Here is a 25,660-nt window from a genome sequence, read left to right as displayed (position 1 = left end):
TTCTCCTGTGAAAGTCATTCTTGGATAACCCCCACTTCTGCCATGGGGGCTCAGATACCCTCTCCTTGGAACCAAAGTCCTCCTGTGTGTCTCTGGGCTTGAGAGCCTGACTGTGCTGTTGTCTCTCTGCTCATGGAGTTATTGACACTTTTAATAAATATCTTACTCCCAGCAATCCATCTCAGCGTGTCTCCTGAGCCCCCATCCTTTTCTCTTCCTGACACTTCTTAGAGAGTGTAGACTGTGTCTAGGGTGTAGGTCAATGGAATAGATGTAAGGGCCATGGGTTTCATTGAAACCCACAGCCTGACAATCAGATTTCTCCTCTTCTTTAGTTTCTGGATGCTGACATCTCATCCAGAGCCACCCCTCCTCACATGCTTCACATCAAGTGTCAGAGCATGGCTTTCTTGGGTCCCATGTTGAGCTTTCTTTACTCACAAGCCCAACTGTATGCACTCACTTTCTCATTTCCTGCCATGTTGACATTCTGCACTCATGGTTCTCTCCTAAAATGGGAAATTTGTCCCAAGTCCAGTCTGTCCTAATATGTGATAGTCAGCAGGTCACCTTATAATATAAATTTGTGGGTACACAGGAAACCATCCACAGTGACCCAGAAGGATTGAAACCATGCTTCTCATGATAGAACAATTTCATGGCCATGCTCGATAGAGATCTACCAACCATAGTGAGCCGTAAATAAAGTGGTATGGATACAGCTCCAGGTCTCCAATCACAAGCCTCAAATGAATATCATTCATGGGCCTTTCTTTGGTCATTGGGAAGCTGTTTGGTCATGATGAGGTCACCAAAACTGATGTGCCTAATGGCAAGTGTCCTGGAACAGCTGTGAGATGTCTACTTTGGTTGTGACTGCATCCTAGCCCCTGAGAGTGAACTCAGCAGCTCTCATGGACATGGTGATATTGGGCATTCCTGATGTGTTTACACAGAAAGCTGCCAAGATGGTGGTCTGTCCAGTCATCTCAAGGAGTCTCATGCACCTGTAAGAAAGGGCCTTAATCCACTTGTTCAAATGGTCGTGTGACTTCTCAGGTCCCTTTCCATTGCATAAGAGGGAAAATCCAGAGATAAGCCCACAGCAAAGACTTACAGAGCCAACATTCTCATCTCTACATATGTGCTTAAGCTCAGGTTGTATACACTTAGGCAGACTGTGTCTCTGATCTGCCAAAAGGGAACATTATGTTCCAACTAGAAAGTAGATATTGGCTTCTGCCCTGGTGACAAGTGTTTGGAATTTATATTCCCTAGACTGAAATGATGAGTAAGAAAAAGGACTAAAAGAAATTGGGGATCATGACATTCATGTCATGGCAACAATTGACAGGTAGTGATGGGAATATTATCAATTTTAACATTGATTCTCAAGCTGTGGGTCACCACCTCTTTGAAGGTAGGAGAATGTTTTCACAGGAGTCACATTTCACATATCCTGATTATCAGATGTTTATATTATGATCATAACTGCAGTAAAATTACCGTCATGAAATATAAATGAAATAATTCTATGATTGGAGTTGCCCCAACATGAGGAAATGTCAAAGCATTAGGAAGCTTGAGAACTACAGAATTAGAGGCTATTCTTGGTACTTCTTGAGTTTAGGCCACCCCGGGTTACATGGGATTCTGTCTTTAAAACAACAGCAAAGCTTAACAAACTGAAATCAGTAAAGTGTGTCATGAAAAAAGGCCCTCACTTAGCTCCCTTTTCCCTGGCGATGGAGAACTTGAATATGATACTTAGCTTCTCTCTAGATTTATATAAAATATAATTGGCCTAACAATACTTCAGTTTTTGTAAGTTTGTTTTTGTTTCCTTCTGTTTTGGAGGAGGGGGTTTCTCTATTATATACATCTGATTGTCCTGGATCTTGTTTTGTACACAAAGGCTGGCCTCAAAATCAGAAAATCTCCTGCTGCTGCATCCTATTAAATGTACCTACATGTTAGTGTATTAACATTTTCCGGTTTTTCTTCATTTATTTATTTTGGCTTTGGTTTATTTTAAGCTAAATATAATAACCCTGAGGATGGGGTTGTGAGTTTCACTGTTTCTGTGACAACAAACTTGATGACATCCCTATAAATGTCTCTGTCCTTGGCTATCAGCAGATGTTGGGGGATACTGAACTGTTTCTCCAGTCCCACTCACTGGACCTTTAGACCACAGTATAGAGTCTTTCCTCTGGACTCCCCTGGAGAGGTGTGTAGGCAGGAGCTTCTCTGAGGCTTGGCAGCAGGTGAGGCAGATGAAGATGATGATGTCATTTTAGGGAAGAAACATGAGGTCAGTTGGCAGCAGGCAACTGTGCTATTGTCAAACTGAAGCTTCAGCCTGAGCACCTTGTCTACACTACCAGCTGCCATCCTTCCCCCACCCTCTCTAACTTCTCCACTCTCTTCTGGCACCAGTCTGGGGAGTTACTTTGTGAACACACTCTGGATCTTTGTGTTGTCACTAGGGAAGGTGGAACAATGAGTGTGTGTGTAAGGAAGTGGTGACAAGAATGGAGAAGACAGGGACAGTTTTCATCTATGAGGGTATCTGCTGGGCCCACAGAGCCTGCAGTATGTGTTATTTGAAGGATGCTTCTGGAATTGGATTATTTACAGAGAAAAAGGAAGGATATAGCCTGTTTTCTCCCCCTGCTGTAATGGGATAAGTTAATTAGTTATAAAGTTAGAGAGTCTGAATGCTGTGAACAACGTCAGGAACTAGAGTCTCCAGAATCACAGAGCCTCGTCTTAAGGAGGCCTTGTTTAGTCAGGATGATGACCGGCAATATGTTGTAGCAGACTATATGTGAAAGGATTCTTGCATGATATATGTTTGAGATCTGGTGCATGTGTGTGCAAGTCAGTTTGGGCCCATGTATGGAAGTACAGAGGACAACCTCAGGTATGGTAATTAGCAAAACCATCGAAGTTCACCATCAACTTTGTGTTTCTGTTTTTGATTGGTTGGTGTTTTGTTTGATACATAGACTTTTGTAGGTTTGGCTGGGATTTATTGGTCACATTGTTGGATTTATTTTGGTTTGTTTATTCTTTAACACAAGTTTTAACTCTGTTGCCTTTCCTGTCTAAAATCTGGATACATAGACCATACAGCTTCAAACTCAATGAGATCCATGTGCTTCTGTCTTCCTCCTCCCAAATCTTGACTTGTATGCCCATGACCAATGTGGGTTATAATTTTTTAAATAATAGTTACTCATTCATTCTGGGGTGTGTGGGTAGGTGGGGACACATGTGCTACTCCCTCAGCATCACTCCAACCCTGCAGGCTGACACTCCTCATGGTCCTGTCATATGCAAAAGCCCTGTGTGCGCACAAACCACAGATTTCCTGTCCCAAGAAGAGATCAGGACTTGGGATTATAGAGCCAGCAGGTGGCAGCAGTGCAGCTGAGCACAGGGCTTAGTTAGCATCCTTAAACCCCACCAGAGGCTGCTGTATTAAAAACCTGGTGTCCAGCACCTGACTTATGGCAGTCTTGTCAGGTCCAGGCCCTCCTTGGGGGGGGGTTAGTAACCGGATGACCTTGTAACCAGAGACCTCAGACAGGCAGGGTAAGGTAGATGAAATCTGGAGGTGAGTTTTCATGTCCACGAGGACATTCTTACCTCACTGAGCCATAGATGTTCATCTAGTAGAGTGTGTTCTTGCCTTTCATGGACAGAAAATGATGTTCTTTGTTAACTGAGAGACAAAGGATCAGGATCATTCACACCTGTATTCACCACTGAGGGGAGGCACAGATAGGAGTGTCTGGAGGAGTTTCAAATCATCCTTGAATACATAACAAATTTAAGGACAAGCTTGGTCAAGCCACACCCTAAATACCTGTCAGATGAGCACCTGTCATTCCAACTCTTTTGGGAAGTTTATTATGAGAGGCATGCAAGGGAACAAAGAGATGTTTCAGGTAGGGAGGTGTTCATGGGTAGCAGGGCCTGAGTTTGATGTGGAGCAGCCACACTGTAAATCAGGGATATGGCAGGAATTTGTAATCCCAGCCCTGCATGAGCAAGAGACAGGGAGAGGCATGGGCTGACCGTGTAGTTATTCTAGCCTAATTGGTGAGGTCAAAACCCATGAGAGCCATGGTATAAAAAACTGTGTGGATTTCTCAAGATGATCCATCATGGTCATAACATTTTATAAGTGTATGGTAAATGAAGTATTTTAAAATGCTATATTAATGAACAACAAAACAGTGTATGGCAGTGAGATGTGGAGCTCAGTAGAAATGCTGCCTAGGACAATGACCTGGGTGTGATTCCTGGGGACTCAAATGGTACATGGAGAAAACTGACTGTGGACAATTGTCCTCTGCCTGTCAGGATCACCCACAGGCTCCTGGTGAGACATCATCTGTTAGTCCTCATTTAACATACCTCCTGGTGCCATGACCTCTCACCATGGAGGTGAGTTCCTTCAAAGTAATGATTGAGGGGTCTCACCCCGTATATCACCACCCTCCCTGCCTCCTGCCTGGGAATGAGAGCACATGGATGCAGGATTGTGTGTGATACATCCTAGGAATCCATGTCAGTTCTGATGTCCTCTCTTTTGAACCCATGTCATCCTGTTTGTCTCTGGTCAGGAGAGCCTGACTGGTGTTCTCTGTTGGTTTATGGATTTGTAATACTTTTTAATAAATGTGGGATAATAAATAAAACAATTCAAGGATCCAGTTCAGAGCAATACTAAGATCAAACAAGAAAATCTCATTCTGAGAGCAGCAGAAGTTAGGAGTGTTCACTCCTTCTCCAGTCTGTATATTCAGGTCCAAGAAATGTGTACCACCCCTACTCTGCCATTCTTGAGGAAGTAATAACAAGATGGCCGAATTACAGGTCTAATTTCCTGTTTCTCCATTGAGACATATCCATCATGTGTAATTTCTTTTCATGCAAATGAAGCTTTCTCAGACCCTCAGCACACGCCAATCATGTACATTCATCCTATAACCAATAATTGTTTAGGAAATTTCATAGAGCGTTTGTTACTCCTAATAAATCGCAGCTCTTTCACTGAAAACCCCTCAGAGAAAGCCGTTTCGCCACAAGACACAATTCAGAAGAGATCCCGTGAATGCACAATCCTGGAAAACCTTTATTCTTATTCTTCCAGCTCTGAGCTCAACTTTCCTGTTGACCTTAATGTCAGAAGAAGAACCAGTCCAGCAAATGAAAGTCTCACTCTAAGCAATCCTTCTCAGTATTTGTCTTGACCCTTTTTTCCCATATGTGACCTCTAAGTGAGTGGCAGGCTCTGTCTACTATACAAGTCAGTGGGACAAGGGGCAAGGACCATGGTCCATATTGAGAATAACAGCCTGAGAATCGGGGTTCCCCTCTCCCTTATTCCTTGCACACTGCCATCTCATCCAGAAACTTGACCCACCTTCCTCCATGCTTCACATTCAATGACACACAAAGGCATGTTTAAGCCCCATGTTGGGCTTCCTTTCCTCAAATGTCCAAGTACACACACTACTTTTCTCATTTCCTGCTTTGTTGATATTCTGGACTCTGGGTTCTGTCCTAAGACAGTTCCTTTTTGCCATGTTCAGTCTGTCTCAACATTTGATAGTCAGCAGACCAGCTCCTAACAGAACACAGAAACTTTCCATTCTGACACATGCTTGATAGAGTTCCTTCAAGCACAGTGTTTCATACCTGTAGTGTGGTACCAATGAACTGCAGTCCACCAATTACAAGCCTCCAATGAATATGATATACGGTCCTTTGCTGAGGCATTTGGAAAATTATCTCCAATCCCATGAGACTAAATGGAGATATCTGGGGTTATAATGAGATGCTTAAGGCTTCTTATGGCTAAAGTGAAGGGTCCTGGAATATTTTCGTTGTGTCTGCAGTGGTTGTCACCCAAGCCTCTTGAGGTTGAACTCAGCAGCACTCATGGGCATGGTGACCTTTGGAGCTGGGGTGGTGTTTTCTCTGAGCATCCCTGATGTGTTCATACAGAAGGATGCCATGATGGTGGTCTGTGTAGCCATCCATAGTGGTCCATTTGCATCTCAACAGCACAGGCAGCTGCACACAGAAAATCGACCTAAATGCAGTTGCTCAAATGGTCATGTGACTTCACAGGTCCATTTCCATTGTTCAACAGTGAAAACCCATAGATAGTCCCACAGCAATGATTCACACAGAGCCACCACTCTCAACATCACATAGGTGCTTATCCTTAACTGGGTACACGTAGGGAGACAGGATCTCTGATCTGCTACAAGGGAACTGTATGGTTCAAGGTGGGAGCAGATGTTGACTTCTCCCCTGGCCAAACTTGTTTACAATGTATGTTCTCTGGCCTGAGAGAAACAGTAAGAAAAAGTACTAGAGGAACTTGGGCATGAGAACAGGAAGTGGTGCAGTAGGCTGTAGCAGCTTTCTGTGACAAAGCTTCAGAGAGAATACTCTTCCATAAAGGGTGTTACAGCTCAGTAAACAAGCAGCCTCAGAGGGACTTTGGTGAAATAACTTCCGCTCTTTATTCCTTAAGGATACAGTGTTATAAATGGGTTGGGCTGGGATGGGGTCTAAAGGCAGATGATTTCTCTTGGCTTAGTTTGAGATGTTAGGGATGCCTCATTTGCATGGGGATGGGCTTTGTGTGTTGCTCCTTTGAGACAGATTGTCATAGTCCTCTCAATGGGGTTTCCTGGTCATGTGTTTCAGTACAGCAATTGTAGGATTAATGTGGGTTCATGTCTGCTCTGCAACAGGGATCTGGCTGCTCTGGGAAGGAGGTTGAGAGAAGTTGACCATGCTTACCACAGGCTACCACCTGGTTGTCTGTGGTAATCTGTGGTACCTTACTGTATGTATGGGGAAGCATGGTTTTAAGCAGGACACATCTGGAGCTGGCTCGGGAGTCCCCGGACCGCCAAGGAGGTCAGAGCCTTTGGATTCTCAGGCTCTTGTGCATTGAAGCACTGCTGTAATGCCACGGAAGAGCAGAGAACAGAATGGGGGTCCACAGGATGGATCTAGCCCAGGGCTGAGGGTGAAAGGGGAGAGCTGTGGCTGTCTGGTCCAGCAGGGAGAGTCCTTGGCTAGAGGTTGGTGGACTTGTTTTGTCTTCCTGGTAGAGATGCCTGTGAGTGCAAAGAGGCCTTCTATGGGAGATTAGATGATGGTTCTTTAGGCAAAGGGGTTTCTCTACAGTTCCCCATGGTGATGAAAAGAGACAGTTCATTTTAAGTTTTAAGACATTTATTGTCATGGCAGAAAGTGGATGAGTAAACTGTACCCCACTTCTCAAGGTGGTCCTGTGATTAAATATCTTTTGCAGGGTGAAGTTTCTGGTAAGGAAAAGTTCATTTGTTAAGGTGCTAGGCCTTTAGGTTCCTCTTTATAATGGAGATCTGTCTTGAGTCTATGTGACCTGTTGTCATGCCTTATACCTGTGGAAGGGCTTGGGGAATTGCTCTTATGTGACTGATAACCACAAATATATGGAAGACTATGGATAGTGACTGCCTTGGTGTCCTGGGAGTCAGGCGAAGCTCCTACCATTCCTTTCCGGGTCACTGGGACCTCAATCCTCCTCAAACAGGAACCAGGGTCCCTTTCATCATCCCTCAAACCATCTGATGGGGAATAGATTTAAATAGCATTTTCAATTATGATAATTGCCTAGGTTGCTTAATCATTTCAACTTTACCACATTTTCTGTGTGGTGGCACAATCCACTGCCCCACAATCACCTGCCACCCTCCTTCCACCATCCTTTCTAGCATCTCTTTCTCTCTCCACAGGTCCCAGTTTGGGTGAGGTATTTTGGGGTTCCCTCTGGGCTCTGGGTTTTGTCACTATGGAAGGGAAAGCAGGAAGTATGTGGGTAGGTGGTGTGACATGAACAGAAAAGAGAGGAATATTTTTCATCCAGGACATTAACTGATATGTGAGGGCTGACAGAACCTGCATTATGTGTTATCTAAAGGATATTTCTTTAATGGGAGGCATCAAAGAGAAATAGGAAAGCTTGAGCCTTTTCTTTCTGACCACTGTCTATTATGGAATAACCAACTTGCCCATAAAAACAGAGAGTCTGAATGCTGGGGTCTTGTCAAGATATGGAGTCTGAAGAGTCACTGAGCCTGGTCTGAGGGAGGCCATGTTTGCTCAGAATGAAGACTGAAGATGGTCCTAGAAACTGATTAGCTGTTAATTGTGCATTGTTCTCTCTCTGTGTCTCTGTGCCTGTGTCTCTCTGTCTTTCTCTGTGTGTCTTGGTCTGTCTACCTCTCTCTCTGACTACCTGTTCATGTCTCTCTGTCTCTGTCTGTCTCTTTCTCTCTCTCTCTCTCTGTTTCTCTCTCTCTTTCTCATGTGTGTCTGTGTGTGTGTCTGTGTGTGTGTCTGTGTGTCTGTGTGTGTCTGTGTATTATGAAGGTGGAGGTGAGGTAGAAAGACTCCTTTAGAAAGTGGAGTAGCTTTACAGTCCCTGTCCATGAAACTCAGGGAGTTGGAAATTGTGCCAGAGGGAGCAAGCAAAGGCAGGAAGAGTTCACAGGCCTTGTTCTTCTCCCTGTCTTTCCCAGGGCACTCAGCAGGATACAGAAGAAAAAATGACTATGGAATTAATCAACCAGCTCTCTTCTCTTGAGTCCAGGGTGGCTCCACTGAGATCCCTTCTTCCTTCTACTTCCCCTGGAATTTGGCCAATGATCCACAGATGAGCATAGCCTGGAGATGGAAAGACTACCACGGGAAATTCATCTACAACTCCACTGTACCTTTCATTCATGAGCACTTCAAGGACAGGCTCATCCTGAACTGGACACAGGGTCAGATATCTGGACTCCTCAGAATCCTTAACTTGAAGGAGAATGACCAGGCCACATACTTCTGTAACATCTGCCTGAGCACCACAGAAGATAGGAAGAGATGGCAGTCGATCCCTGGGACCCAACTCTCCATCGTCCATGGTGAGCCATCATGGCTCAGGCTTTGACATGTGCAGCTTGCTTGTCCCCTAGATGTCACCTCAGGCTCCACAGCTTTGAGCTTTCTTTCACATACCTTTCCCTTGGCCCTGCTAACACCTCTTCCAGCAGCATCTTTTCTGCATAATCATGTCAAGTCTTTGCTGACTCCTTTGCTCTTGTCTCTTATTCACTGCTCAGACAGACCCATACCCACTCCCTAGGCTTCAGCATGTGCCCTACCCCCTATCTCACACCTTTCACCTGCTGTCCTGCCCAGGTATACCCTTCCCCATGACCTCAAGGTGCATGAAAGTGTCCAGAATATGGCTAACACTCTTGGTCCTGTGGCAGGGCTCCAATTGGTCCCTGTATGCAGCATTTCCACACAGCTCTGACCTAAACCCAGAACATACAGTGGGGACCACTGGATCATGTTGGTGTTCTTGTCTAAGTGTAACTGCCACCTGTCTCCACAGTCCCTCATTTTCCCTCCCTGTTCCCCAGGACACATCTGTCATTTCTCCCTATCTACTGTCCTGTCTTCTTTCGGTTTTCCAACTTCCTGTTCCCCTCCCTTACCCTCCCCTCTCTCATACAAGACAGTAGGCTCTTAAAAAATAATGTCCCCATTGACATGATTTGGATGTTTTGTCTTCTGATCCCTGTGATCTTTGTAAGCAGATGTAATTGTACCCTCCCCATGGAACACTGAGGGCAAGCCCAGTCACTGTGTGGTCCTACACATGGCCCTATAGCAGCTGGGGATGCTACGAGTTGCAGTGTTTATCAGGACCTTCCTTAGTTGCTCTTGTTATTATTGTTGGGTTTTTGTGTGTGTGTGTGTGTGTGTGTTTAAGTTTTTGTAAGACAGGGTCGTAGCATTTATCCTGATTGTGCTTATACTCAGTATGTAGACCTGGCTCGCCTGGAACTCACAGAAATCTGTTTCGAATCTGCCTTATAAGTGCTGACATTAGAGCCATGTGCCTCCAGAGGTAGCTTATGATCACATCAAGGTCCACCTACAGGAGGGATACCTGTAGTTTGGTTATTTTTGCAGGCTACAGCTGACATTGACCTAATGCAAACTCAAACCACAGTTTTTAGGGTTTACGGGACAGAGAAAACATAGCTGTTTCCGGAGTCAGCCTTCCTAGTGCTGCGATACTTTAACACAGTTCCTCATGTTGTGACACCCAATAAAAACACTATCATGTGCTACTTTATAATTCTTAGTTTACTACTGTTATGAGTTATAGTGTAAATATCTGATATGCCAGATACCTGTTATGGGACCCCGGTGAGATACTTACCTACTGGTTGAGAACTGGTGGTCTATGATGTTTGTAGAGTAAAGGAATGACCTATGCCTTGGACTGAGATCTTTTGTACAGCTTAAATGATATAGTTTCTATTATACACATTTTGTACATAGTTTGTGTGAACATCTGGGTCTATTAGGCCGTGTGTGTGTGTGTGTGTGTGTGTGTGTGTGTGTGTGTGTGTGTGGGCACGTTTGTTCATCTACATGTGGAGGCTATAGGAGATTGTAGGTCTAATCCACCTTATTTTGGACCTGGTTCTCTCACTGGCTTGAAATTTCTCAAGAAGACTAGGTTGGCTGGCCAGTGAGCCACAGAGACAATCCTGATTCCACTGTCAAAGTAATAGGGTTACAGCTTACTCTGCTCTGTTTGGTGTGGAAGTAGACAGGCTGGCTGTCATCTCACAGAGTTCTGCCTACTGCTGCCTCTTGGGCTTGGATTAAAGGTTTAGGTGGTTCTTCATGTGGATATTCAAGGTCGAACTCAGGTTCTAAGATTCAAGTAGAATATGGATGATTCATATCAGTTACTTACTTAAGTTTACATAAAAATTCACTGTATTTCTCTGGCTTAGTTATTTATGACCCAATAAAAATCTGTGGACACACAGCCAGGACAGTTGGGAACTGTGAATTTGAGCTTGCTCTCCTAGAGTCTCAGTCTTAAGGATGTGTTTCTTGTTATGTGTCAACATCTGACAGCTGTTTCCCATTTCACATCCCACAGAGGACACAAGATCTGAAAGTCACCCATCCTCCCTCATTCAGGGAAGTTCTGCTCACTTCTCATCTCTCCACAGCACTCAGCACCACCATGAGGATCCCCTCCATCATCTCTTCTTCAGACTTCACAACTGGTCTGGAGGACACAGGAGATCAGATGAATCATTCACTGCTGAATCTGGTAGCCATAGAAGGGATGATCATGGCCAAAGTTGTGGTCACCTTCCCCATCTGTGGATGGATCATCTTTCTGTTGAGGAAGCAAAGGTAAGTGGTCCATGACAGGCCTCATCTGAACTTCCCCCTGGGAGTGTTCTCAGCAGTGGGAGATGGAGAGCAGCAGGCTTGGGCAGGGACCAGTAAAGAGAACAAAAGGAGGAAAATGTGCCTGAACTCTACAAGGACTGCATCCATGAAGCCTGCTGTCCTTCCTGACCACTTGGAAATTAGAGTAGCAAATGCAGATGAACACAGAGCCTGCTCTTAAGGAATTCAAGGAGGCATGCAGGAGCCTCAGGGGTTGACTGCTCATCTGGAAAGAGCTGTGGCTGCTAAAGAAGATCTGAGGGTAGACCAGCATTTGCAGACAACATGTTACAGGCAGTGATAGCTATAAAAAGGAACACCTCTTTTTGTTGGGCATGTGTGACTAAAATGGAAAGTAATAGACCCATAAACAGAAAGAAATCTATACAGAGAACCTATCACTACAACGAGCTAAAGAGTTGGACACTAGAAATCTAACCATCCTAAGCAAAAATATGAAACACCTATTGAAGGGTCTCAGTTGAAGTGATTGCCTCACAAACAGGGACATGAGTATCCCATAAACCACATAAAGAGTTTTCAGATACTTGGAAAGGCAGAGAAACTACGATTCCTGGGGCTCACTGTGTTGTAAGCCTTACCTAGTGGGTGAGAACTATGACTGACCTGTCTCAAAATCCAGAGATAACATCTCCCAAAAGACAAAGTCAAAGTTTTCCTCTACTATCCACATGTGTCTGCACATATGCACATATACACATGTTTCTGGAGAAATACTTTAAATGTAGTGATTTTTGGAGAATGGTAAATTTTATACATTAAGTCCTGATAACACACATGCACACAAACATACATGCATACAGCTAAAAATACAATGAAGTTCCTGTTTGAAATCCAATTGCATTTCTGTAAAAATAAATGATTTGTCTTCAAATTTTCATGGTTACTCTAAGAAATAAAAATGGGCACAAAGAGGGGGACACAATAATCCAGGCCCTTGCAAAATGCAACGTGTTTCAAGGTTATCTACAATGGCATGGCACCATATGTCACTAGGATCCAAAGACCTTTTACACACAACACAAGACTCAAGTGTGGACTGAGGTCATAGCGGATTTAAAACCATGGGACCTAGCAGACTAAAAGATAAGGACTGATATGCATAGATGGTGGAGGGTTTACAAATACCATTTAGCAATGTTAAATGTTAAGTAGAAAAACTTAAGAGGAGGGAGACCAGCAGCATAAGAGACAGCAGAAGTCTGACTCGGATTCATAACTTGAGGCTGAATCTGCAGGGTGGCAGCAGACATGGCGAGACATGGTGACTGCAGAGCAGAGAAGGCATGAAAGGGTCAAGAGATCAGAGCAGGGGGAAGGTGGGAAAGGGAGATGGGACATGGACATGGGTTAGTGGACCAGTAGATTTTTCCATTGATTTGCTGTGTTGTACCTAAGGTCAGCCAAACACTACCTTCAGGTCCTACTGATTCTCAGACCTGTCCCCAATGGCTGGAGCAGAGCTGTTTCTGGTCTTGAGCCCCTCATGTTGTCTGAACACAGAGAACAGCTGAAAAGCAGGACTGAGAACGAGTCTGGCTGACACACTGACACAGTTTCTTCTCCTACAGGCCAGCAGAGGAAAGACTAAACCCCAGACAGGTGAGCACCCACCATCCCAAGGGGCAGCTGAGGATCTGTTGGGAAGTTTATTCCTAAAGGCATGCAAGTGAGACAGAGATGATTCAGCCAGAAATGCATGGGACATGGGTAGAAGGACCTGACTTTGATCCTCAGCTTACACATTATAACCCCGGGGATGTGCCAGAAATTTGTAATCGCAGCTCTGGACAAGCAAGAGACAGGCAGAGTCATGGATTTGCAGTCCACTATTCTAGCCTAATTGATTAGTTCCAGGGCTAATGAAAGATCCCTTTTAAGAAAGGGGAAATTTCTCAAGGTGATAAATTACAGTCATTCACTAAATTTATTTGAAGTAAAGTATTTTGAATTACATATTAATGGAAAAGCAATAGTATATGTCAGTTGGAAATGTAGTCAGCTGCCTAGCACAGTGTCCTAGATGTGATTCCAGGGAACCCAAATTGTACACAGAGAAAACTGACTTTGGACAATTTTCCTCTGCCTCTCAGGGTTGCTCACATGCTCCTGGTGAGACATTGTCTATTTGTCCCCAGCTAACAGACCTCCAGGTGCCAGTTTCTCTCACCAGGGAGGAGAGTTTTCATCAAACTAGTAATTGGTGAACCCACATCAGCATCTTATACCTTCAAATTTTTGATCTTGGGAATTAGAACATGCAGGGCTCTAGACTGTTCTTCCAAACATTCTTGGGCAGGGATCGCAAGATAACCCCACTTCTGCCATATGGGTTCTGATGTCCTGTCCTCAGAACTCAGATCATCCAGTCTGTCTTTGGTCCTGAGAGTTCAACTGTGCTGTTCTTTCTTTGCTCGTGGAGTTAATGATACTTTTTAGTAGATGAGGGATCAGAAAGTCAAGCAAACCAAGGAGCTAGTTCAGAGTAAGGCTGAGGTGTAGATGTGTCCAAACCCTAAAAATCTTATCCTGACACCAGCTGAGTTAGGACAGGTCTGCACATTCAGGAGCAAGAAGCCTATATCACCACCACCTCCTACACTCTTTTAGTAGGCACAGAGAAAGATGGCTGAATTATAGTTCTAACTTTCTCTTGGGCTATAAGGACAGGTCCAGCAAGCACATGGAATTTCTCTTCATGCAAATGAAGGTGTCCCAGAACCTATCACACAGAAAGTTTCATATAACCCTTGTTACCCCATTTTTGTGTTTGCTGCTTGGGCCTTGGAACCATATTTGATCTCTAGTGTCCATATAAAGAGGCCAGCAAAACCTTTAATCTTAGCAAAAGAGATAGAGGCAGGGAGAGCTCTGTGAGTGGACAGTTAGCCTGGTCTATGTGTCTAGTTCCACACCAAACAGAGCTGTGTGAGCTCTAATCCTAGGACTGAGGAAGTGCAGACAGGCTTGTCTGTACAGCTCACTGGCCAGTCAATCTAGTCTCCATGGGAAAATTGAAGTCAGTGAGAGAACCTGATCCAAAAAATGAGGAGGATGAGACCTTAGGCTTTCCTCTAGCCTCAACATGCATAAACCAATGCATGTACACAAAGACAGATATAGAGAGACAGAGGAACATAGACACACAAACAGGGATACACACACAGACACACACACACACACACACACACAGGTACATACACCCACAGAGACATACAGACACAGATTCTTACACAGACAGACACACACTCACCTGCACACACATAAACACACAGACACACATCTGATGTAACAGATCCACACGTTCACACACACTGGATATACCAGAATGTGTAAAAGAAGAACTATGAAATAGTCATATGGGTAAAGCTCAGTCAAGAGCAGAGTACAATCCTTTGCATTATGCACATCACACCACTTCTGCTCACATATCTGGCTGAAGAGGAACCCTCCTGTAGGCCTCAGAATACAGGAACTGAGGAGCAATCTGGCACAGAATCCTTCCAGTTTCTGCCTTCACCATGAGCTGACCCTGTACCACCGCTCTCTGTACCCGAATACCCCTGGGAGAGAGCTGGTTTCCCAGTCGTGCTCACACTCAGACTTACAGGAGAGTCAAGCTACTGTCAGAGAGAGAAAGACCAGCTCAAACCAGAGATAAGCAGATGGTGAGAGAGAAGGGTAAGAACCTTAGCAGCATAAACCAAGGTCATTCGACATCATCAGCACCCAGTTCCCCACCACAGCAAGCCCTGGATAACCCAACACTGGAAAAGGATTATTTTGACTTAAAATCACAAGTCATGATGACATTAAAGGCCTTTAAGAAGGACATAAATAAGTAACTCCCTTAAGGAAATACAGGACAATACAGGCAAACAGGTAGAAGCCCTTAAAGAGGAAGCACAAAAATGAACCAAGCAGGTGAAGGAATTGATCAAATCCATCCAGGATCTAAAAATGAAAATAGAAACAATCAGGAAATTACCAAGGGAAAGAGCCCTGAAAAAGAAAATCTAGGACTGAGATCAGGAGTCATAGACACAAGCATTACCAACAGAATACAGGACATGGAGGAGAGAATCTCAGGGGGAGAAGATACCAGAGAAAACATTGACATAACCGTTAAGGAAAATGCAAAACCAAGTAACTCCTAACCCAAAACATCCACTCCAAATAGACTGGACCAGAAAAGAAATTCCTCCCATCACATAATAGTCAAAACACCAAATGCAAAAAACAAAGTGAGAATATTAAAAGTAGTAAGGGAAACAGGTCAAGTAACATATAGCCAGACCTATCAGAATTACACTGGACTTCTTACCAGAGACTATGAAAGCCAGAAGATCCTGGGCAATATCTGCTCCTAACAGTTCCCCTTTGGTGGATTTAATGAAGAAATTGATCATCTCTACCTCCAGGTGAGGTAATACTTTGTGGCTAGGTAGCCAATGGGCAGGAACTGCCTATTTTATTTACAGACTAATACTGGCCAAAAAGGTCGACATTTTGCAAAATAGTTGACTGAAAATGTTTGCAAAGCCAGAATTATCAGCCCTTCAAGATTTCTGCATTTCAGGGATTGGGGATTTAGCTCAGTGGTAGAGTGCCTGCCTAGCAAGTGCAGGGCCCGGGGTTTGGTCCCCAGCTCCGGAAAAAAAAAGAATAAAAAAAAATTTCTGCATTTCAAGAGTCTGTGAGTTAATTTTTGGGCAGAAGGCTGAAGACTTGAGCTCACATGTTGCTAACAGAGTACTGGGCTAGTGGAGATTAGTCTCAACAGCCTGTCTCAGTTCTGGAAGCCATGTTAGGTTTCCTATATGTGTAGATATTTGGTTATTCTCAGATTTCTGATGGGGTTGAAGACTGATTATAGTCTCAAAGCCTACCAATGCTGTTTAACTTTGACAATACATATTTAATTAGATAGTTATCAGAGAGTATACAAGCTTGCCAGGATATAACATAGATTTTAAGCCTTCTTAAGCTGGAATGGATAACTCAATGTTCTGTTTAACTGATAACATGTTGGACTGGGTGTTAGGTTTCTTTATATGTTTAATGTACAAAATGATAATAGTTGTGCTCAGCTTATATTTAAGAGAAAAGTTTTTTTTAATTAGACAAAAAGGGTGAAATATATGTTGATGTCTTTATGCAGGAAGGCAGGTACAAGATAGAATGAGGCCTGTCATTGGATGAGAAGGAAGGATGGGCAGGAGAAAATTTTCAGAGGAGAAGACTGGAGCGGGAGGGAGGGCGGGCAGCCGAGAGAACATGGAGGCAGAGGTAGAGAATTTTCTCTGCACATTTACAAGTTGTTATGACTACTCTTTTCTTTTTCTATTCTTTTTTTCGGAGCTGGGGACCGAACCCAGGGCCTTGCCCTTGCTAGGCAGGCGCTCTACCAATGAGCTAAATCCCCAACCTCTGTTATGACTATTCTTAAGAGATGTATGTGTACAGGATTTTATGTGTCTAGATGAGCAAATTATATCTTATTTAGGTGGACATTTATATCTTATCAATTGGATCAGAGGTTATTGTGTTGTGTGTTCTTTCTTGTGGTGATTTAATTGAGTTCAAGAGATTGTATTGTGACTGTACACACTGGTCTACCATGGAATTGGGATGTGTATGTCTGGCACTGTGTCAATCTGTCTTGGGAACTAGATGGCTGGAGAGATTGTTGCTAGGCGCAGAGAGTAGCCATTGGCAGTGTGATATGGGATGGAACATAGTGTGTGAGAAGCTTTGTTGATTGAAATGAAAATATACAACAGATGCCTTGTGGCCCTATGGTGCTGGCACTAATGTGGTCTAAAAGAAACCATTTTTAAATTTTTTTACTGGAACAGTTATGGCACAATACAAAAGAGATTGAGGAGGGGAAGGAAGGAATAGAGAAAATATAGAGGAAAGGGGCAAAGAGATTACAAGCCACTTAGGAAATGGAATAGAGTAAATAAGGTAGACAGTCAATGTGGAAGAAAGGAGAACCTGCTATGACAAGGGTTAGTATATATTTCTCAGCCCAACGTGGGGGCTGGGCCCAAGAGCCCTGTCATGTTCTCATTAACCACAAGAGCGGATCTTCTGCAATGTGGGAAAAGAAGAAGTCAGATCAATAAAGGAAGTCGCTGGCCACAAGGAGGAGGAGATGGTCCTGTCAAACTCAGTTCTCCACTTGAGAATTTCCGAGCATGTGTTTTTATTTACCCTGATTCTCTCTGGACTGCTGAGTGCCCCAGTGTCCCTAGACAAGTCATCCTCAACTTCCTGATGGCCCTGCTGGTCTCACTTCCTGAACAGAATCTGGCTATGGCTCGGATTCTCCTTCTTTTGCTGTCGGCAGCATGTCTGCACACTGGTGAGTGCTGGGGCCCTCATTAGCAGGGACTGAACCAGAGGAGGGGACAGAGTGGCTGGGAAAAGTGAGTGTCTTGTGTACAGTGTCTGGTAGAGGAGCCAGCCAGGCCCTCTCTGTCCTAAGAGTTCACCCTTCATAGTGGGCACAACCCAACCCTTCCCTCTTTTTGCTGCTCCGCAGCCATATGGACAGTCCTGCCCTGTGACCCACCCCTCCCTTCAGATGAAGGCTCAGGATGCTCAGGGTTGTCCTTTAAATCCCTGCAGTGGCTTCAGACTCTCCCTGTCCTTTTCAGGGAATTCATTAGGATATCCAAAAGAGTATGACTATGGTGTCAAATAACCAGAACACCTCACTGGAATCCAAGGTGGCTCCATCAAGATCCCCTTCTCCTTCTACTTCCCTTGGGAGTTGGCCAAGGATCCAAATATGAGCATAGCCTGGAGATGGAAGGATTTCTGTGGGGAAGTCATCTACAACTCTACACTGCTTTTCTTTCATGAGCATTTTAAGGGCCGGCTCATCTTGAATTGGACACAGGGTCAGACATCTGGAGTCCTCAGAATCCTGAACTTGAAAAAGAATGACCAGTCCACATACTTCGGCCGAGTTATTCTGCAAACAACAGAAGGCATGAAGTTTTGGCAGTCAATGCTTGGAACCAAACTCATCATTCATGGTGAGTCACCATGACTCAGGCTTTGACACCTGCGGCTTCCTTGTTCCCTAGTTATCACATCAGGTCCACAAGTCTGAGCTTCCTTTCATATTCCTTTCCCTCGGCTCTGCCCAAACATCTGCCACCAGCATCTTTCCTTGCAGTTGGGAGAAATCTTTGTTGCCTCCTATGTCTGTCATCCTCTGCTCAGACAGAATCAGATTAGACTCTAGGCTTCAGCACCACATAGTTTACACCCTTATTTTGACAAAACTAACTACAGTCCTGTCCTCTTTCACCTGTGACCTCAAGGTGAATATAATTCTCCAGGATGGAGCTGACTCTCTTGTTTTTGTGGCAGGTCTCTAGTTGGTACCTCTGTGCAGCTTCTTCACATAGCTCCAATGTCAGCACAGAACATATAGTAGGGGCCACTGGAAGTTCTGGTGTTCTCAGGTCTAACTGTAACTGACACATGTCACCATAGTCCCTCATTTCACCTCACAGTTCCCCAGGACACACCTATCTTCTCTCCCCAGTCTCTTCAGTCATTAGAACATGATTAAGAAAGTGTTTCCATTTCCATGATTTGGCTGCTCTGTCTTCTGATTCCTCAAGCCCCTGTGATGCTGAAGGAACTGGAGTCCCCTGGAGTGGGATCCCTGAGCCCATTGTAGTGACTTGTGTTCCTACATAGGGACCAACAGAATCTGGGTCCTGTGTGTTGCTGCATTGTTTCCTTCAACCTTTCTCTGTTGCTCCCCATAACCCCACTTTTTTAAATGTGAGTACTTCTTTATTTCCTGTTTTCTTTCTATCTTGTTTATTTATTTTATATCAGTTTCTCAGGTTGTAGCCCTAGCTTTTCCAATACTCAGTATAGAGACCCTTTTGATTTCGAACTCACACCAATCTGCCTTGCCTCTGCCTCCTGATTGTGGGCAGTACAGCATGTGCCACAACATCCAGAGGTGCCTCCTGACTGTTCTAAACCAAACTATGAGAGGATGTGCACAGCACAGTTATCTGTGCAGATTATAGCTAGCATGTTGACCTGTAGTAGCATTTGATAGCTGCTTCCTGGAGTTAGAGAGAAAGTATCCATTTTATATATGTGTCTAGTTCAGTCATTCTTTAATTTCCTAAAGCTACAAATCTTTTATACAGTTCTTCATGTTGTGGGGACCCACATCCCTAAAAGTATACCATTGCTACTTTATAAATTTAATTATCCTATTTTTATGAATCATAATGAAATACCTGAAGTGTGTGATTCCTGATATGTAATCCATGATGGATAATGATGCACAGGTCTAGAACCCCTGGTTTAGAATTCGCAAATAGGTAAATATTGGGAAAAATTTTCTCAGTTATTTGTGTAAAGCAAAGGAATGTATTCTGTCCTGGACAGGGCTGCACACCTAAAGTTAAAATTGTGTTTTTTTCTTTTACACATTTTGGCATATTCGGTGTATATGAACATGTGGGTCTGTAAAGGCAGATATATGTTTTTGTTTGTTTGTGTGTGTGTGTGTGTGTGTGTGTGTGTGTGTGTGTGTACATATGTTTATATATGTAGTGGCTAGAGGAGATCCTAAGGTCTCATCACCTTGCTTTGGGGAACAAGCTCTCTCACTGGCTTTAAGTTTTTCATCAAGGCTAGGTTGGCAGGCCAGTGAGCCACAGGGACAAGTCTGTCTCCACCTCCTAGCTCTCTTGGCTCTGTTTGACAGGGAACTAGACACATAGACCAGGTTACCTGTCCACTCACAGGGCTCTGCCTGCCTCTGTCTCTTGGGCTAGGAGCAAGGTCATGCACACTTCACCAGGTTCTTGATATTGATACTGGGGACCAAATTCAGGTTCTTGAGTCCAAGGACCAAACTCACTGTGAATTAACCACATCTGTATGTTACATACATTTAAGGAAAAAAAAATCACTGTATTTTCCTGACTTAGTTATCTGTGAGCCAATGAAAATTTGTGAACACACAGCCAGGACAGTTGGGGACTGTGCATTTGAGCTTACTCTTCTGGAGCCTCAGCCTTAAGCATGTGTGCCCTTCCTTGTGTGAACTTCTAACAGCTGTTCTGCGTCCTGCTTCCAACCAAGGAGACAAGGTGTGACACTCACCCATTCCTCACTCCATCCAGGGAGGATTTTCTCACTTCTCATCTCTCCACAGCTCTCAATACTACAATAGAGAGCCCCTCCATCATCCCCTTTGCAGTCCCCTCAGCTGGCCTGGAGGACACAAGGGACCAGAGGAATCCTTCACTGCTGAACTTGGGAGTCATGGTTGGGATGGTCATGGCCAAAGTTGTGGTCATCATGCCCCTCTGTGGATGGATGATCTTCCTGTGGTGGAAACAAAGGTAAGTTGTCCAGGACAGGCCTCACCTGAGCTTCTCCACTGGGAGTGTTCTTAGCTGTGGGAGATGGAGAAGGGCAGGGAACAGTGAAGAGATCAGAAGGAGGGAAAAGTGCCTGAACTCCTCAAGAACTGCATGAAGCCTGCTGTCCTTCCTGACCACCTGGAAATCAGAGGAGCAAATGCAGATCAACATAGTGCCTGCTCCTGGGAATTCAAGTAGGCGCGCAGGAACCTCAGGGGATGACTGTTCATCTTGAAAAACTGTGTCTGCTGTAGAAGAAATGAGGGGAGACCAGCTTTTGCAGTCAACATGTTACCGGAAGTGATATGTATAAGTAGAGACCCCTCTTTGAGTTGGGCATGTGTAACTAAAATGGAAATGAATGGACACAGAAAGAGAAAGAAATGTGTATGGAGAACTTAACACTACAACAAAAAAAGAGTTGGACACCAGAAGTCTAACCCTCCTCAGCGAAATCATGAAACACCCCTTGGAGTGTCTCAGTTGAAGTGATTTTTCCACAGTCACATGAGCATCACCCCAGGAGCCATAGAAAGAGTTGTCAGATGCTAGGACAGGCTGATGCGCTAGGATCACTGTGGCTCCCTGTGCTGCCCACCTTAGCTACTGGGTCTAATGAGTGAACTTCCTCACAATCCAGAGAGGACAGCTCCTAAAGGAAAATGCCCAAGGTTGTCCTCTAGCAGCACATGCGTGTTCACATTTTCAAATATTCACATGTGGTTATGCTCTATTCAAAGTAAATTTTACAAAAAGATTAGGGAAGTACTCTAAATCCAAGCATATTGGCAGAATGGAAAAGTTTATACATTATGTCCCTGCAAAACACACACATACATACACAACACACAAACAGACACACACACACTTGAAAATACAATGTTCTTTTGCAAAACCCCATTACATTTTTGTATAAAAAATTATTTGTCTTCAAATATTTATGGGTACTCTACGAAATAAAAATGGGGACAAAGATGGGTACAAAATAATTCCAGCCCTTGGGAAATCCAGAGAAGGGAATCAGGAATTCAAGTTTATCTACAGTTACATAGCAAGCTGAGGGCACTGGGCTCCAAATGTCTTGTACACCCAACACAAGACCTACATGTGAACTGAAGTCAGAGTTGATTTAAAGCCACTGGGACTACAGGATAAGGATAGAGATGCATAGATGTTGCAGTGTAATGGGAGTTTACAAATGAACATTTAAATGGGCATCCCACTGTTTCAGACAGGCTCTGCCCTCTGTTATTGTAAGGAGAAGAACTGAGAGGTGGAAGAGCAGCAGCCTTAATGACCGCAGAAGTCTGAATGGGAATAAAACCCTGAGTCTCAAACTGCAGGATGCAGCAGCCCACACTGAGAGGGACAGCTAGAAAGCAAGGTCTCAGGGAGGCAAGAGGGAGACACAGTGAGTGCAGAGCAGAGAAGGCAGAGATATGTCAAGAAAGTAGAGTAGGGAAAAGGACTGAAAGGGAGACAGGATATGGGTGAGTTCACTAGTAGTCATCTGACATGCTGTGTTGTACAGAAATTAGGCTGACTCCTGGTGTCAGGTCCTGCGGATTCTCAGACCTGTGCCTACCTGGATGCAGTAGACATGTGTGATGCCCTCGTCCCCTCCTATTGTCTGCACACATAGAACAGCTGAGTGGCAGGAATGAGAATCAATGTGGCTGACCCACTGACACAATTTCTTCTCCTACAGGCCAGCAGAGTAAAGCCTAAAGCCTAGTAAGGTGAGTGCCTGTCATCTCAAGGGACAGATGAAGAACTGCTTGGAAGTTCATTATGAGAGGCATGGAAGGGAGCCAGAGCAATGATTCAGTCAGAAACGCATGGCACAGCGGTAGGAGGACCTGAGTTTGATGGATCAGGAGCTTGCACCCAGAGATGTGGCAGGATTTTGCAATTCCAACCCTGGTCAAGCAAGAGACAGGCAGAGACAGATTGGCTGAACACCTAGTCTAGAACAACTGGTGAGGTTCAGGCCTGTGAAAGATTGTGTCTTTAAAAAGTAGGGGGATTTCTCAAGGTGAGGAATCATGGACATAATATTTTCCAAATTGATGTTACCTGAAATATTTTAAATTACACATTAAGGAAGAAACATAGTATATGCCAGTGAGATAGCTCAGTCGGAAATGGAGTCTGCTGCCTAGCCCAGTGACCTGGGAATGATTTCTGGGGACCCAAATTGTATACAGAGAACACTGTCATCTGTGTCTCTTGGTCGGCCAGCAGATCGTGGTGACAAATAATCTTTTTTTTTCCTTATATAACAGGCTCCCCTGCTAGGATCTCTCACCAGGGAGGCAAGTTTACATCAAAGTAGTTATTGGTGATTACACACCCTGCATCCCACAGCCATCCATGTATTCTCTCTGGGAGTCAGAGCTAATGGCTGCAGGATTCTCCTGTGAAAGTCATTCTTGGATAACCCCCACTTCTGCCATGGGGACTCCGACATGCTCTCCTTGGAACCAAGGTCCTCCTGTGTGTCTCTGGGCCTGAGAGCCTGACTGTGCTTGCTTTTCTCTCTCTGTTCATGGCGTTATTGACACTTTTAATAAATATCTTACTCCCAGGAATCCAGATCAGTGTCTCTCCTGAGCCTCTGTCTTTTCGCCTTCCTGACACTTCTTAGAGAGTGTAGACTGTGTCTAGGGTCTAGGTCAATGGAATAGATGTAAAGGCCATGATTTACATTGAAAGCCACAGCCTGAGAATCAGATTTCTCCTCTTCCTACTCTCTGGATGCTGACATCTCATCCAGAGCCACCCCTCCCCACATGCTTCACATCAAGTGTCAGAGCATGGCTTTCTTGGGTCCCATGTTGAGCTTTCTTTACTCACAAGCCCAAATGTATAAAGTTCTCATTTCCTGCCATGTTGATATTCTGCAGTCTCAATTCTCTCCTAAAATGGAAAATTTGTCCCAAGTCCAGTGTGTCCTAATATTTGATAGTCAGCAGGTCACCTCATAATATAAATTTGTGGGTGCACAAGAAACCATTCACAGTGACCCAGAAGGAATGAAACCATGCTTCTCATGATAGAACAATTTCATGGCCATGCTCGATGGAGATCTACCAACCATAGTGAACCATAAATGAAGAGGTATGGATATAGCTCCAGGTCTCCAATCACAAGCCTCAAATGAATATCATTCATGGGCCTTTCTTTGGTCATTGGGAAACTATTTGGTCTGGAGGAGGTTACCAAAACTCATGTGGCTAAAGTGAAGTGTCTTGGATCCGCTGTGAGATGTCTACTGTGGTTGTGACTGCATCCTAGCCCCTGAGACTGAACTCTGCAGCTCTAAGGGGCATGGTGATATTGGGCATTCCTGATGTGTTTACAAAGAAGGCTGCCAAGATGCTGGTCTGTCTAGTCCTCTCAAGGAGTCTCATGCACCGGAGCCTTAATCCATTGTTTGAATGGTCATGTGACTTCTCAGGTCCTTTTCCATTGCATAAGAGGGAAAATCCAGAGATAAGCCTACAGCAAAGACTTACAGAGCCAACATTCTCATCTCTACATACGTGCTTAAGCTCAGCTTGTATACACTTAGGCAGACTGTGTCTCTGATCTGCCAAAAGGGAACATTATGTTCCAACTAGAAAGTAGATATTGTCTTCTGCCCTGGTGACGCGTATTTGGAATTTATGTTCCTTAGACCGAACTGATCAGTAAGAAAAAGGACTAAAAGAAATTGGGGATCATAGCATTCCTGTCATCCCAACAGTTGACAGGTAGTGATGGGAATATTATCAATTGTAACACTGATTACCAACCTGTGTGTCACCACCTCTTTGAAGCTAGGAAAACATTTTCACAGGAGTCACATTTCAGATATCCTGAATATCAGACATTTATATTATGATCATAACTGTAGCAAAATTGCAGTCCTGAAATACCAATGAAATAATTCTATGATTGGAGTCACCACAACATGAAGAAATGTCAGAGCATTAGGAAGCTTGAGAACCACAGAATTAGAGGCTATTCTTGGTACTTCTTGAGTTTAGGCCACCCTGGGTTACATGAGACTCTGTCTATAAATCAACAGCAAAGCTTAACAAAACTGAAATTAGTAAAGTGTGTCATGAGAAAAGGCCCTCACTTAGCTCCCTTTTCATTGGAGATGGATACTTCATTATGATACTTAGCTTCTCTCCAGATTTATATAAAATATATCGTGACTAGCAATACTTCAGTTTATGTATGTTTGGTTTTGTTTTCTTCTGTTTTGGAGGAGGGGGTTTCTCTATTATATACATCTGATTGTCCTGGATCTTGCTTTGTACACAAAGTCTGGACTCACAGTCAGAGTCTCCTGCTGCTGCATCCTACTAAATGTACCGTGTAGGGTATTAACACTTTCTGGTTTTTTGTTCATTTATTTGTTTTGGTTTTGGTTTGTTTTAAGCTAAATATTATAACCCTGAGGAGGGGGCTGTGAGTTTTACAAGTTATCAGAAACTTGATGACATACCTATAAATGTCTCTGTCCTTGGCTATCAGCAGTTGTCGGGGGAGACTGAACTCTTTCCCCAGTCCCACTCACTGGACCTTTAGAACACAGTATAGAGTCTCTTCCTGGGGACTCCCCTGGGCAGGTGTGCAGGCAGGAGCTCATCTGAGGCTGAGGACCAGGTATACACCACCAGCTGCCATCCTTCCCCCACCCTCTCTAGCTTCTCCACTCTGTCTGGGCACCAGCCTGGGGGATTACTTTGTGATCACACTCTGGATCTTTGTGTTGTCACTAGGGAAGAGAGATCAATGAGTGCGTGTGTAAGGAAGTGGTGACAAGAACGGAGAAGACAGGGACAGTTTTCATCTATGAGGGTATCTGCTGGGCT

At 44.2% G+C, this 25,660-nt stretch overlaps 2 pseudogenes; both read left to right on the top strand.

Moving 5' to 3' along the window:
- LOC134481164 (paired immunoglobulin-like type 2 receptor beta) overlaps positions 1–23,387 on the top strand; it is a 29,079-nt pseudogene extending 5,692 nt beyond the window's left edge.
- On the top strand, positions 17,434–23,387 carry Pilrb-ps1 (paired immunoglobin-like type 2 receptor beta, pseudogene 1; annotated as a pseudogene).

The sequence above is a fragment of the Rattus norvegicus genome, chromosome 12 (genome assembly GCF_036323735.1).
Source record: "Rattus norvegicus strain BN/NHsdMcwi chromosome 12, GRCr8, whole genome shotgun sequence".
Taxonomy (NCBI): Eukaryota; Metazoa; Chordata; class Mammalia; order Rodentia; family Muridae; genus Rattus; species Rattus norvegicus.
This window is presented reverse-complemented; position numbering and strand designations above follow the sequence as displayed.